Source organism: Gallus gallus, chromosome 4 (genome assembly GCF_016699485.2).
Source record: "Gallus gallus isolate bGalGal1 chromosome 4, bGalGal1.mat.broiler.GRCg7b, whole genome shotgun sequence".
NCBI classification, from domain to species: Eukaryota; Metazoa; Chordata; class Aves; order Galliformes; family Phasianidae; genus Gallus; species Gallus gallus.
In genome coordinates, this window is record NC_052535.1 from 33,080,503 (window position 1) to 33,096,462 (window position 15,960).

Genomic DNA, 15,960 nt, shown 5'->3' on the forward strand with positions numbered 1-15,960 from the left:
GGCAGCCTGACATTTACCCCAGGGGAAAAAGCTTCAAATCCAAGTGCATTCTGAGGTCATTAATGTGTCAATGGCAACATAATAGTTAGAGGAGGGCACTTAATTAACATTAATTGCTCACTCTGTGGCTCATGGGTAAGATTTACAGGAAAGCACCTTTTGAAAAATAGTTTTGAGGGAAGCATGTCTTCTCTCATGCACTTAAGCTCAATTTACATACATTTTTCCATGCATGAGGCAGTGGTATCAATATTACTTTTATTTGCATAATATTTGTGGAATTACAGAAGTATATTAAGTTCAAGGCGTGGCAGGAGAAAGAACCATGGGCAGAAGCCAGCTCCTCAGTGTACATTGTATTTTAGAGGTTTTTTGATAGCAGGAGAGTAGAATGTATTTTGTGCAGAAGAGCAGGTTTATCAAGACTCTGATCTCTTCCTTTCTTAACTCTCCCTCCTCCTTTGTTCTGCTCTTTCAGCTCATTTTTGTAAGGGGGGTTTTCTTCTCAGGCTGCATTTTTTTTCCTCTTCTTGAAGCTTGTTGGCTACAAAGAGGAAAAAGTGACAGGTTTGAAATAAAGGTAATCATAGGTAATGGTTTATATTTCTCTGTCCTTATAGCCAGAGAAAAGCACTCAAAGCACTTTCATACGATAGCTCTAGTACAAAATAAGGTAAGCAGGTTAAGATGAAAAAGAGAATTAATGGTGTAAAGGAAGAACTTTCCTGTTTTATAAGACTAAAAAATATTCTAGGACTAGGAATTTGTTTTCTAATATTTAGTGGCATCTTAATCTCTCATCTGTTTTTTTTTTACAGCCCTTTTGCAGTTTTCTTTTAAATAAACACGCTTAAAAAAGAAGTTAACCTAATAAGCGTGTATGCTCATATGTGATGTGGCTAGAATAAGCAGTTAAAATCTTGTCTTCTTTCTCATAGGACCTTTCAGAATGGCACCTTGCTTAACTGAGTGGTTGTGCTGACTGAATTTTTCCATTGCTGAAGAATCCATCAGAGCCTCTGGTAAGCTATGCTGTTTTCTGACAGTATTTATTTCCTGCTATGTGCAGTATCTTTACATGTATTTGTTTTATTGTAACTTTTATGATTCTACTTGGCGTCTTCTAAATTGTGCGGGCCTATGACTATATCCAATGGCACAAACAGGATTGACTTTGATTGTGAATTTTGTCCTTGACTAGCATGGAAAAATACCTTTTGCAAAAAATAGTTAGTTGCTCTGAAAAAACTCTCTTCATATATTCGTGACATCTTTCCTCGTGGAAAAAGGACCACCTGCACTTCTCATAACTATGTCAGTGGCCATATGTGATAAGATGCTCTAAAAGTGCCATTAACTATTAGTGTTCTACAAATTCTTCTTTCAACTTTAGTCTTTCATTATCATCTTTGTATTGTATTAGCTTTTAAAAAGTCTGGTTTGTGCTCAAACTAACAGCCTTGCAATGATTTTACATAGCTACTTCTGATTAGCTGCATAGCTATTCAGCATATTCAGCTATTCTAACATAGCTACTGATCTGATTATCCTTCTCTTAGTTGCTGTTTCCATTTGTTGTATTAAACTTTTTGACAACGTAGTGCTTAGAACAGTGGTTTGATTTTTATGCACCGTAGTGATCTATGATGTATGTGAATAATGCAGCTGGTTGTGAATTTTCCATGTTTAAACAAAAATTCTATTTCCATTCTTGTAAAAGCAATTTGCGTTTAGGGAGGGGATTTTTGCTTTGGAACAAAATTAGAAGCCCACTCTAGAAGAGCTGATGGTGAAGTGATTAGAGTTGCCTGAAGAGTCCAGAATCCTGAATCCTAGGTGTTTAGATTAGGATCTTGCTTTTTGGCCTCGCACAGGAGACCCAACAGTTGATGTGACTGAGATATCTCCTCTTGAGATATTGACTATTAATTGGGTAGCCTAGGCTTTTTCACTTTATCTAGGTTTTTTTGGTTTTTTCTTTTTTTTAAACTTCAAAAGGCTTTGGTTTTATCCTACTGTACTTGATCTTCAAAGAACTTTCCTGACTTTAGATTTGATACTACGTGATGCCAAACACATTCTGTAAGGTGTTGAGTGCTTCTACTTATTCTTGCGTTTTCACACTAGTTGGTCTTGTTACCTAATTAAACCAGTTTCTGACAGGATCTCTTGAGTATAAAATTAATTCTCATACATTATACCTTGTAGAATCTAATAAACATCTTTTACCATTTATTATGTCACTTATTTCTTAATACGTTGTCATAACTTTCTTTTCTGGTTTTGTTAATTTTTTTTAAATGCAGGTTGGAACAGTTTAACTTTTCCTTCCATAAATTACACTGTTTCTTAATCATGCTATATGATTGTTCTATTTAGTACGTATTCCCAGACCAATTATTATACATTTTTCTATACTGAACTACATTTGCCATCTGCTGGCCTTGTTACCTAAATTATCTAAATCCTTTGGAATTTGATTCTGTTATTCCTCATTATTTGCTCTAACTTTAGTATCGTTTTAAAATCTGGAGATCTCACTGTGATTGCTATTCTGTAAATCGGTGGCATAAGTAATGATCTGACAAATACAATTATATGTAATTCTTCCCTGTTAAGTTTTAAGGTGAATTTTACACTCAAATAGACTACATTAGGTCACTCTGTATTTGATCTTTGAGCTGTATGTTTAATATTTGATTCTGCAAAGCACTAAAATGTGTTGCAAGGTACTGAATGCCTTCCATTTCTGTTGACGCTATTTCAGCGCTCTAAGAGGCTTATGAACCATTTCAGTTTCCCAAAACATCATGAGGAGAAGGAGCATTTCTTTGAGGACACTAAGGCAGAAACTTGTGGCACATAAAACGATGTCAAAGAAAGCAGTATCACAAGTAAAGCTCCTGTCTATAGCTTGATTTGCCAGTCAAAATAATCTGCTCTAGTATTGACAATGAAATCTTATGTTTTCCCTCTGACTTGCCAATATTCATAGGAAAGGCACGTGCCAACTATCAGTTTAAAGAATATAAATGTCAAGTAGGTTAACTTCATACTGATGAATGTGTGATTTTATCCATAGTTCATTATTGATTTGATTTTGAAAATTAACTTTGTGATAGGTCTTACTGCACTTGGCAGTTTTGCAAATTAAATTAACTGAGGACACCTTTTTATGGTGTTAAGATATCTTACAAGTTAAGTAATTAATTTTCTAATACACCCTCAATATTTGCTACTAATCAAAAGCTGTGCTTTCAGGGAAGAACACCTTACAAAGCAAACAAAACAGAGGGTGAAAAAATAACATCAATCTTTAACCCAAAAACTGACTTGAGACTTCATTTAAAAAAAAGTCAAAATCCAAAATCATAGAATGGCTTATCTTGGAAATGACCTTCATAGATAATTGAGCTCCCCCCATCCCCTCTCCATTTGGGCAGGTTTGCCACTCAATAAATCAGGCTGCCCAGGGCCCCATTCAACCTGGCCTTGAACACTTCTAGAGATGAGGCATCTGCAGCTTCTCTAGGCAGCTTGTTTCAATGCATCACCACCTCCTGGTTAATAATGTCTGCCTAACATCTAACCTAAATCTCCCCTCTTTTAGATTAAAGCCATCCCCCCCCCTTGTCCTATCACTATTTGCCTTGTGAAATGTCTGTCTTCCTCCTACTTATAACATCCTTTCAAGTACTGGAAGGCTGCAGTGATGTCTTCCCAGAGCTTTCTCTTCTCCAAGCTAAACTAGCCCAGCTCAGCCTTTCTTCATAAGATGTTCCAGCCTTTTAATCACTTTTGTGGCCTTATTCTAGATCTACTCCAGTAGCTCTACATCTTTCTTGTGCTGGGGGCTGCCGACCTGGATATGGTACTCCACATGGGGCCTCACAGTGGCAGAGTTGAAGGGGATGGTCACCATCCTCTCCATACTGTCCGTATCTCTTTTGACACAGCCCAGGATACAGTTGGTCTTCTGCTGGCGTATATCCAGCTTTTCATCCACTGGGACTCTCATCATTTTTCAGCTGTGTCTGTAGTATTTAGTGTGGAATTTGAGTATCGCACCTGTAAGAAGCCTTTTTGACAAGTGTGTGTTCTATGTGGAATGTGCTTTCAGCCTGGTTCACTGAGAAGGACAGTTGCCTCCATCCTTACCTTGGCATTGCCAATAAGAGGTGCAAGTATTAACAAATCTTCACATCGATAGAACTTATCCAGATTCTCCAAGGGCTGTAGGCTATTCTGCCTAAACATTTTTTTTCTGGAAAAGCTGAATTATTTATATCACACTACCAACTCATTAATGGTCTTCAACACTGCAGTTTCTGTGCCAAATTGAATGACTGTATTAAGTTTCCCCTGCTGATTCCTTATGGTTTTCTTGTATATTATGCGTGCATGTATGTGTTTGCAGGAGAGTGTGAACGTGAGTACATGAATACATATCAATGTGCAAATACTGTGTTCAAAATTGGCATTTATCTGCTTGATGACATAATGGGAAGGGGAACCATGTTTATCTTGCTTATTTCTTTGAAGACTTCTAACAAAGTAGCTGTAAATGTCAATTGAAATTAAGCTGATATGTCTGATTATTTGACTAGAATAACTTGCTCCTCCCTCTTTCTAGTGTTTGCTATTGATGGGTGCTGCCCTTTTTTTTTTTCTAAGAGGTAATTACAGGGGAAATTCACTTAGGAAAGTGCATTTTACTGCCTAGATTAGTAAATGATGGGCTTACAAGGCAGAGGCTGTTGTCACATGGACTTAAATACACCTTTTAGCTTTGATATATTATCTAGCCAAGTTTAGGGTGGTTATAGAATGACAGAATTGCTCAGGTTGGAAAAGACCTTAAAGATGGTCAAGTCCATCTGCAACCTAACCAAATTACCCTGACTTTAACAACCCTCTGCCAAATCATGGCCCTGAACACCACATCCAAACAGTTTTTAAACACATCTAGGGATGGTGACTCAACACCTGGCATTTTCTACTGTGGCGTTAGTTGTTTGCTTCATCCTGTTACTTACCATGGAAAATATCTTTTAAACTTGCTACCCAGTATATTACAGTTCTTCACAAATTGTGAGGTTGAACAGCAGAAAAGTTAGCTGTTCTTACTAGATGTTAGTTAAAAGTTAGCTGTTCTTACTAGACTATCAAAAGGATGTCCTTTTTTTGCAGACTAAACAGGATACCTAAGTGCAGTTTTTCTCATTTAAGCAGAAAGCATTAATATGCAGTAGAAGTGCCACTATAAATGTTTACCCTGATCTTTCTGTTATTGTGGGAAGATTCTGAAATTTTATCATTCTATACATCTTGGTTTCCTTATCATTAGCAATGTGTATGGAAAACTCTACCTTCTGTATAGACTGATGTTCAATGAAAGTACTTCTAGTCCCAAATTCAAGGACTACACTCTACAGTTTTGCTGTGTACTGAAGTACAGGAAAATATCTGTGCATGGGGCAACTAGAGATCAAGGCTAACAATCTGGTTTCGTTTCTCCTCTTCAAAGCTATATGGTATTCCATACCCCTTCACAACTGCCTTGTCAGTACAAGAGCAATCTGTAGTTTCTGGGGCAACCTGTAGGCACATCATTACTGTTTTGAAAGATGAAGAAAATATAGCTTAGGTTAGGGTTTACAGCTGTCTTTTGATGAACTCTAAGAGATAAAATGGCTTGGTTGAAGAAAAACTTTATTTGAGATTTGAACATATTCGAATGTGGTATTCTATTTTTTTAAGTGACGGGTGTGTAGAGTGATGCATTCACTGAATCTTCTCATTGTCTAAAATTCAGCAATATTATATATATCAGGAAATAAGAAATGGAAAAAGAGGTCATGGAAGAACTAATTACGTAATATTTTTAAAATTCCTGCCTAGGAATTGCAGGATTCAAATGGCCTTTATTAGATAGGAATTTAAAGTTTCCTCCTGAATAAAAGTTTGTCAGGTTTTATGATATACAGTCAGTTGAACGCTTAAACTGATGTTATTGTAAGAGCAGTTTTGTGTAAAGTTGGTCATTGTGCGTGAAGTGCATGCAGTCTGTCTTTTGTTTTGGGTTTTGCTTTTTTCCTAAATCCTTTTTGCTTCCTAGAATAAAAATAGAGGGAAAGACATTAAACGTGTATAGGAGTTTGTTATTTACAGGAAAAATGGTACTGAAAATAATGTTCTTGTTAAACAGTGTTTGTTATGCATGACAGGTCTGATGCATTGTAAGTTTTGTTACAATCTCAAATTTCATGTAGCAGATAGTGTGAGCTTTCCAACTGTGCCTTATTACAGTTTGTTTTTTTAATAACAAGAAAAACAACCAAGACAGACTCAGGTGCTGTAGTGACTGTACATAATGAGGTCAGCTGGGGACACTGCACTCTAGAATACCTGGTGAACAGAAGTGGGACTTACAAGGTGCTTGGCATCTGTCTTTGAGTGATGCTGGTTATGGGAAGTGACATTTTGATGGTTTCCCAATGGGAGCTGAAAGCTGTGATGCTTCACAGGAATAGCTCCCTCCCTTTTCTAAAGGTATTTGTTTTCTTGTCTCTCAACAGTAACATTAACTTTTTAAAGAGTACTTGTGCTATATGTATGTAAACTCTTGGCCCTAGGGAAATTGAAGCTGGCATTTCAGAGGGAGGACAAGGCATTATAAACTCCTGACTCTTTCCCTCACTGCCCACAGCCATTGCAGCTGAGGTCATCCAGCTAATCAAGCAGCAAGAGCACATCCCAACTGAGACAAACAAATCAAGCAAATGAAGCAGATGATAAGAGAAAACCACTGAAAAAATTAATTGCTCTTTTCGAGACTTATTTAATTTCATTAATAGTGTTGTTAATTTGTTTTACTTTTTCTTTCTTCAAAAGGCTTCTGTGATTTCTTCATGTGCTTTCTGCTGCCAGGAGTACCCATGTACGTTCAGATGGGTATCTTATGTATGATTTTTCTTCATTAGATCAAAAGACAAATGGATGACATGGACATAGATTAAATGGAAAGGTCTCAGCCTCTTGTACAGGAATTAATTTTATAAAGAGATTTGTCTTGAGGGCACACATTTCTTCCTAGCAAAGCCAGACCGTTCCTCTGATAGGAAGGGTTAGATGAGATTTGACTCTATAGCTAGTTGATGTGTTGAAGGTGAGAGTCCTTGCTGCTTTTTCCAAGTTAGCAGGGTTTCTGGCTAGTTCTCGATAAATGCTGACCTAGCTGTCTCTTTCCTTTTCTGCTACTTGTGGCTCACTTTTCCATGAGATGCTTCAGTATTTATTTCCATTGCTCTGGTGAAGAGCTGTATCTGGCTAGTCTTCCTTAAAATTTACAGCTGAAAGAAAAACATGTTTGGACAGGACTCCCAGTGTTATGATCATGTGTGCATTCATAAGATGAGGTTGTGTTTTTTTTTTAATTTTTATGTAGCATTACTTGAAACTAATTAAAGTTTTATGATAGGAAAAGTTTCCAGTTATAGTGCAAGCAAATGTTTATTTGCCTGTTTTACTTATGCTGCTTGCAGTAGAACCAATGAGCAAACTTGCTGTCATGTTTTTCCCATAGCAGCTTAGTAATATTCCAGAGCAGCTAGGGGCAAATATCTCAGTAGATCAAGTTCTTGCCCTTCTTAATCTTGCTACTCCTTTGGAAGTAGTGAGTTGGTCACTTCACTGCTCTATGCTTTCTCAAGGAAGCTGAGTGAGAGAGATGTAAAGGAAACCTGCATATTATGGGGGTGAAAAAAAAATACTTGGTAGCATTTTCCACCCCTTCTTCCACAAAACAAGGAACAGCAAAGACTCATCTCAGTGCAGATTTAAAAAAAAAAAAGTTCTTACAAGGTTGTGAAAAAGGTTATTTTGTGAACAGCAAGTTGATAAAAGGCCCGTAAGCAAAGAGTTGCATCTATGGCTCTTAGGAAGAAAGAGTTGAGAGAAAGGATCCAAAGGAATCCCCATTAGAGAAACAGAAGGGGAGATAACCTTTTAAAAATGGAGTGCAAATGATAAGCTTATTTCATAAGTCAAATGCTTAGGGGGGGACGGAGGGGGGCAGATGAATTTTTAGAATAAATGGAAGTAATCATCAAAGTACAAACATTCTCAACCATTCTCAACTATACAAAAAAATACCAAATTCAGACCAAGCAATTGCAACAGAGGAGGAATATTGTGGCGTCAGTTGAGAGATTAGATTTTTATTTATTTATTTTGCTGAGTGTGCAAAGCAGAATCCAAAGAAGCAGAAAAATGTAGGGCACTATAACAAGATAGCATCTTGGCATGATATAAAGCCCTGTTTTGTTTTTTTTTTTTTCACAGCAGGCAGTGAACTTCTGAAACATTTCATAAAGTAGAAAATTTCAGCAGGTTTGAAAGGGATTAAATGATGTACAACAGGTCAATAAATAGATATGTAAGGATTAGACAGGGATGTGTCCTCATGCATCCCTAATAAAACACTTTCTGATGCTGGAGAAATATTAGAGGAAGGGACTGTAGACAGTGGCAGGCTTGCTAAATAACATTCCCTTATATCTCTCTCATGGAGCCCATGATTTTGTCCATCATCTGATTCAAAGACAAAGGCACAGCAAGAACAGAGGTGCTACTGTGAGATGGAGAGGAGGACAAATACCAGATTCGATAAGCTCGTGGGGAATGAGACAGGACTGTTTTGCAAGTTCGGGTGTAGGAAGGAAGGACAAAAAGGTGAGCCCAAGATCAACATAGTTAGGTGCAAGGTTTTGCACTTGGATTGAAGTAATCCCAGATGTGTATACAGTCTGGTAGAAAAACTCCTTGCGAGCAGCCCTATGGAGAAGGACCTGGGGCTCCTGGTGGATAAAAAACAGAATGAGCCAGCAGCTTGCTCTTGCAGCTTGGAAGACCAATGGTATCCTGGGTACCATCAAAGGAGTGGTGGCCAGCAGGAACAAGGAGGTAATTGTCCCTCTCTACTCTGCCATCACAGCGATCCAGCTGGAGTACCATGTCCAGGTCTGGGGTCCTCAGTATGGGAAAGGTGTGGAGCTTTTGGAGAGGGTCCAGAGGAGGGCCACGACAATGATCAGATGTTTGGAGCACCTTGCCTATGAGGTCAGGCTGAGGCCTTGTTCAGCCAGAGGAAGAGAAAGCTGCAAGGAGACCTCATTGCAGCCTTCCAGTATTTAAAAAGGGATTATAAAAGGGAGGGGAATCAACTTCTCCTAGGTGTAGACAGCAATAGGATAAGGGGGAATCATTTTAAGCTCAAGGAGAAAAGGTTTGTATTAGATGTCACGGGGAAGTTCTTTACAGAGAGAGTGGTGAATTACTGGACCAGTCGGCCCAGAGAGGCTGTGGATGCTCTGTCCCTGGAGGTGTTTAAGACCAGGTTGGATGGGGCCCTTGAGAGCCTGGTCTAGTACCAGATCTAGAGGTGATCCCTGGGGTGCCTTCCACCCAAGCCATTCTATGATTCTGCATGTAGCAGAAATAGTGCCTGTGGCGAATTCACCCTCCTCAATAAGCTGTACACATAATGAAAAACACTAATTGGTCCATCTGACACAAAGAAGAGGAAGAATGAGATCCAAAACATGAGAAGGAACGAAGTTGCAATGTGATAGATCTCTAAGCAAATTTACAACTTTTGATATGTCTAGCTGAGAGTACCTAGATTGGTCTAGAAGAAAAAAAGCTAGTAATCGTTAGGGTTGGGTGTTTAGGCTGTTAAGATGTTAGGACTAATATATTATCTAAATGGTTACTATAGCTTTAAAACATTCTTTGTAAGTTCCACTGACAGTTGCTGTGCTGTCTGACTAATACAAAGGTGAGGAAATATGTTACAGGTTCATTTTAATTAGTCTTGGTCTCGTGTGCTCCTTGTCTAATTTACAATAAGACATGGGACTACAGGATGGTGTTTCTCTTCTCTTCCAGAGAGAAACAAGAACCCAGAGTGGTATATATTTTCTGTGGGTCAGAGCTATTTCAGTCCTTGTGGGAATGGTATGAGCAGCAGCTCCTCACTTTCAGCTTCTGTAACTGGACAGTTAGAAAGAAGATCATCAATAATGTTTCTGGTTCTACCTCACCATATTAACAACTCTGAATGGTTGATTTATCTGCTTCTTGAGAGTAGACAGCCTTGGAAAAGGAGTTATACTCTTAGAGGTACACAGAAGACTCCTGTGGGGTTCCTAACCTGCAAACGAAGTTGCTCAAAGCAAGCAGTTCTGCAACTGATGTCTTTCTGACCTACCTCTGCAAATAAAGAATGAGAGTTCATGACATGATCTGTTGCTAGTATTTTCAGCTGATCAAATGAAGATCTCTGATTTTCTGAAGTTTCTAAGGTGAAAAGCAAGTGAGGAAACCTTGCTCTGTTATCTCAAAGAGCAGACAGAACACAGCTGTACATGATGTTCTCTGCAGGACCTTACACTTGGATGATCGTGTGTTTCTCTCTTTTGAGTTGTATCAGAGATCTTTGTGGTCACGGTAATATTTTCTAGATGTTGTAATCTCAATCCAGTGTTCAACATCAGTGCTGGGAATGAAGGAAAGGAGAGTTAGTTCTGAGATCTTGGGCTGCATTCCTCTTGTATGTTGGAGGGTTTTTGACTTTGCATTTCACGCCACAGCCTCTCCAGGCCTGGAGAAGGGCTAGAACATGGCTGAGCTCTTTACATATCCACAGTATTAAATGCAGTATACCATGCCTAGACAGGAGATGGGTTTTATCACTTCCCAGTGGGTTTAAAACTCCCATGTACTGCAGTATCTGGGGGCTGCTAAGCAAAGTAGCAATTGTCACTGTTAGTATTGTAGAGTCTGGATTTGATGGAATCTAGGTGGTTCAGTGGCTAAAGTCTTAAGAGTATGTCCTTGCACTTCTGCCAATCTTTTTATATGTGGAGCTTTGTTGGGGTTAAGGGGAGGGAGAGGTTTTGAGGGAGATTTTAAAAAAAAAAAAGTTATTAAGGTGTAAGTAAAGCTACAGTTTAGGACTCTGCATGAAGAAGATACAGGAATGTTCTATCTGTACCTTACATGTGGGTTTTAATTGTCTCAGAAATATGAGATGCTAATAAATGTAAATGAGTCCTATTAAAAAAATCAACTAAAATTATATTTTCACTTTATATGTTTATCTTTTTAATTTTTCTTTTTTTTTTTTTTGAGGAAGCTGTGAATGTTCTCTCTCTCCTTTCTCTAGTTTACTAAATAGACTATGGAGAAGATGATGGTATTCCATGCATTTCTTCAGTACAGCATGGGGCCCACGCTGTACAGTGTGGAGTATTCCTTTTGGAGCAGAGGAGGGAATCTGGAAAACTCCTGCAAGGGCAGAGAAAATTAGATCTGCTAAAAGTAGGAGGCTGTGTACGTGGGATTTTTTTCTTAGCTTTTTTTTTTCTTCTGCTAATAGTAGATTCTGTGGGTGTACAACTGCTGACAGCCACATATAAACACTGCTGCAGAATTCTGCTATCCCTGCTACAAGTTTTGGGCCTGTTGTGCTGTAATTTCAGAGCTTCTGTTTTTGTATATCCAATTATAGATCTTATTTTGGTGTTGAACTTTCAGCAGGTGGCTATAGTAGGCACAGATCTAGCTGATTTTTATATATGGAGCCGTAAAAAGCAAGCAGCAGAGGCAAAGCTTGGTTGTAAGCTGATTGTGTATTATTCCCTTTTTCTTACTAAGGAGAATAAGCATACAAATTCTTATAGACTTGGACTCCTCTGAGCAGAGATTTTAAAATAATATGGAAAGTATTAGTGTTCCATACTTAGACTACCATTGCGGATATACAAGAAATGATAAACAAGAGTTAACTGCATTGTAAATGTACATAATCTCATGAACTGTTCTCCACTGAAGTCATAATTAACTGTCTGCATGCACAGAGCTATCCAGTGACGTTTCCTAGCAGCACTTATCATCAAGGATTTGGCACTAGGTTAAAATGGTTTACACAGAGCCAGTTAGAAATTGTAATTTTCATCAAACAGTACAGTAGTTTTGTCTGTTCTGATTAAGAACCACACTTATTTTCTAGCTTAAGGTGTAGTGACAAGTGTCAAAGCAAATTTTTCATTGAAGGAGATATTGAATCATCAGTACTACTTGTTAGAAACAGGAGAAAATCATAGTCTTAATGCAGCAAAAAGAAGATGGGTGTTGTTGTTGTTGTGTCCATAACATGGGATTCTGGAGAGTAAATTTGAAAGCTGTTTAATTAGAATGGTTTGATCTCTTTTCTGCTTTACCTCTGGGGAAAAAGGGGGGGAAAAAAAAAGGATCTCCAGTTTTTTGTATTGCATCTTCCTCTAGCTAAGTAGTCAACAGAAGAGAAATAATTCATATTAAACTTTCTAATGTCACATGCTAATTTAGACATGGAACAATGAAATGGAAACCATTATGTAAGTAGTTCAAAGGTAATCTCTCTAGTGATTGTGTGAAATTTAGACTTGAACATGAGTATGCTCGTGAAATGCCTTCAGATTTCAGCCCACATTACAATCTGCTGTTTTGTTTTGAATGAATGTGTCGTGACTTGAAGTTTAAGTGGTAACTACAGATAAGATTGAACAAAGTACTTTAATGATATCCTTTTTCAAGTTAGCTGCTGGAAATACTTCCATTTAATTTGCTGAAGTCCATTGAGAATGTAATTTTATTTTGCTTTACATAAAATTAACAAACTTGTGATGTTCAAAAGCCAGTGCCAAAATCTTAATTGAAACAGACATTTTTTTACGATCTTAAGCATGTTGCTAGGAAAAGGAGCATCCTGTCTGAAGTAATTTTATCTTTGATCTTTAAATACTGAGACAAATACAGTTGGAATACTTTGCACGTGTTTCAGTTGTTTAAAGTATTTTCTTTTCTGTGCTACTCTTCTAATATATTGTACCGTAACACCATTATTTTAGAAGAGTGCCCTTGCTAGGTTTTGTCCCAGAGCATTTATTCTCATTCTCTGTAGAGGGGTGGAGCTGCTTTCTGTTGGTTGTCTACAATTTCAGTAAATCAGATTTGGAATACTGTATTTGTGTCAGCAGTAGTAAGATCAGCTCTGCTTGAATAACTTAACCTTTATGAAATGCCTGTCTAGCTTCTGGTCTGTAGGAGTGCAAAAGTCTTCTGCAGTGGAATTGGTGTGGTTTTACCATGCAGAAGTGGGATGTGTAGGAGGACAGGAACTGAAAGATAAAATCCAGAGAGATCAAAAGAAGGATATACATATCATTGTTAATAAGAACTTAGATCTGAAATAGCATCTTTTTGATCCTGCAAAGGGCTGGAGGAAAGCATTGAATTGAGATGGGAGGTACAGGCTAGCTGAGCTGTCACTGCATTTCTTCTGCTCCTTTCTCTGCCATCCATTGTGATAGGTGGATGTCAAGAGCAAACGCATTTGGGCTTGCTCTGCCTCTCAAAGCAGGGCATTTATGAGCTTGTTCTGGTGTAAAATTAGTGCCATATCTCGTGCAGCCTTTTGAGGATATGGTGACAGGGTTTGTACATATCTATACACATTTTCATGAACATGTTCAGAAAGGGAACACGTCCATTCTGTTTTTCTCCACTAACAGAGCTACTTATGTAAGTTTTGCTGGGGAGGGGATCTGAAGCTCTCAGACAAATTCGGTGGTTTTCACTGTTCATACAGAAGTGCCACTACAGTTAAATAAAGTCTGAGGATTTTTGTGTGTGGTAATCAGGTAAAACTCTTTGAAGAGAACTAAATCTCTAAATCTAGGAAGATGCTACATTGCTCTAAGTCCATACAAGCAGTGGTATTTCCCAAGTTCATTTTCATTTGATCCTTCATACTGTGCTTCAAAGTATTTTTGAAATGAAGAATAAGGATCCATGGCTTCGCGCTCCTTGCTAGTTCAGCTTTTTTGTGCTGTTGCTTCCAAATAACCCGAGTAGCAGTTGACACATGAATCTAGTTGGCAAGGATGCCACTGTAGCTATTTCTTGACTATGATATTAAGACAGTGAAAACATTTTCTTACTATCCAGATTTTCATTGTTATTAACCATGTTTGTAGACAACAGATTACTTCATATGTAGATAATTTCATAACTATGTATTTTATTTGTAGTTAGTATTTTTATTTACCTTCAGTATTTTATGTTAAGTAAGAAGGTTTAGAATGGGAAGAAAACTGAACAAACTGACACAAATAAAAGAAACCCTTCAGACATAAGCAAGTTCCAAATCAAGTGCAAACCTAAGATAACCGGACATTAGACAGAAATTCCTTTGCACTCAGAGTCAGGGCGAAGCAGTTCTAGAGGCTGGACCCAGCTTTCTGAGTTATTACTTAAACACAGGTTCCATATTTGTTTTTTACAATGGAAGTATGTTTCGGCACTGACAATCACCCTCCACCTCTCCTCTCCCCTTTCTTAAGGAATCTTCTAGATTCCTTAAAGTATTTGAAGGTGTTATAGTCAATGCTGAATGCTGCCTGATGGAGCACTTTTGTCTGTGAGCCTGTACAAGAAGTCTGAATGTGGAATATTGGAGCTCTGACCTTCAGTGTAAGGCAGCTCTTGTACTGCTTGCACATCTGTGTATGTGTCTTTCAAATGAACTGCACAGTGATTGCTCTTTGAGAAAGTGAGCACCTTCAGAATCAAAAAGATGGTGAAAGACATCAGTAAAAGCAAAAAAAAAAAAACCAAAAAAAACAAATCAAACAACAAAGAAACTTGTGTTATTCGGTTGGGACTGGACTCATCTACCCTTATGGCATGTTGCAAAAAGGAGTGTTACAGTCTAGGTGTTCCTAAACTCATGCATACTAGAGCATTTTGACTTGTGTTACTATTTCTTATCACTTGGGATCTTCATTTGCAAAGTTTGCTGCCTATCTTCTTGCTTTCAAGGATAGCTGTCTCAGGTGAGGCGTCCCAGTGTATTAAATGTGACTTTGGCCTTTGATGTAGTATTTTTCAGGCGTCTGCAGCTCTGGGATACTACATTTCTCAGCTGGCTGTCCACTGGGTAAGATAAATTGTTTATCCAAGCTATTAAGGAAACTGGCTCTGTTCTTTGACTTTATTTTCAGAAGCTTCCAGAGCCTGTTTTCAGATGAGCGCAGACAGTTTAGCAAGTACGAAAATTTGAGTTCTCCTCTCCACATCCTTCCTAGGGAGAAAAGAAAAATAAGTCTGTCCATCAGATCCTCACTCTTTCTCAGCCTTTTTTCTAGGCACATAGCAGTAACCTCTCAAAAAAGAATTACTCTGAAGGTCCCCTCATGAAAGCCCCAAAAGATGGAAACCCTACCTGATAATGACTTTTTCGAGACTTAAAGAAAGATGAGTGCACAAAAACAGTATGAAAAACCTGTATGAGGCAGATTGCACACCAGGAATGGAGAGTGGCAGGGCTGCTGTTGGCTGCCCAATGGAGGCTGACAGTACAAACCTATTGATGTGAGTGCAGAATTTGTATGTGTTTTGAATATGCATGTTATTGTTAAACGAGGAATGAGAGGCAGCAGTTAATATTGTGAGGAAAACGATTACTGGTTACATACAGTTCATACAAGTGCATGTATGTACTTACATCCATATTGGGGTTTGTGTCAAATTATCTGCAGTAAAGGTCAAACATTTATTTACTCTGTTTATAGCTGTGAGGGTTTTCAGTACTGTAATTATTACACGTGTTCTGGATGGGGGGGGAGGGGCGGGATTAAGAAAAATAACTTCGGATAAACCACAAATAGAAGGTAATTTTAAGGGCCTTTTGTCTTTTTAACGGTCTCATAATTTTGAGGAGACTAGCTCATGAGAGACCCAGTCTGTCCACTTCATGCTGTCCTGTGTGAAGGCAGGAAAACCTTATTTTCATGCTGTGAGCTCAGTACTGAATGAGCATTTTCCTCATTGCTCCAGCCTGCGATGGTCTCAGCA

At 38.2% G+C, this 15,960-nt stretch overlaps 1 long non-coding RNA gene across 2 annotated transcripts in view; it reads left to right on the forward strand.

Moving 5' to 3' along the window:
• LOC107051776 overlaps positions 1–15,960 on the forward strand; it is a 202,190-nt gene that overhangs the window by 26,513 nt on the left and 159,717 nt on the right. For both annotated transcript variants that reach the window (XR_001463654.4, XR_006939289.1), the window contains exon 3: positions 939–1,022. This is a non-coding gene — a long non-coding RNA (uncharacterized LOC107051776). The remainder of the gene's footprint in view (positions 1–938; positions 1,023–15,960) is intronic.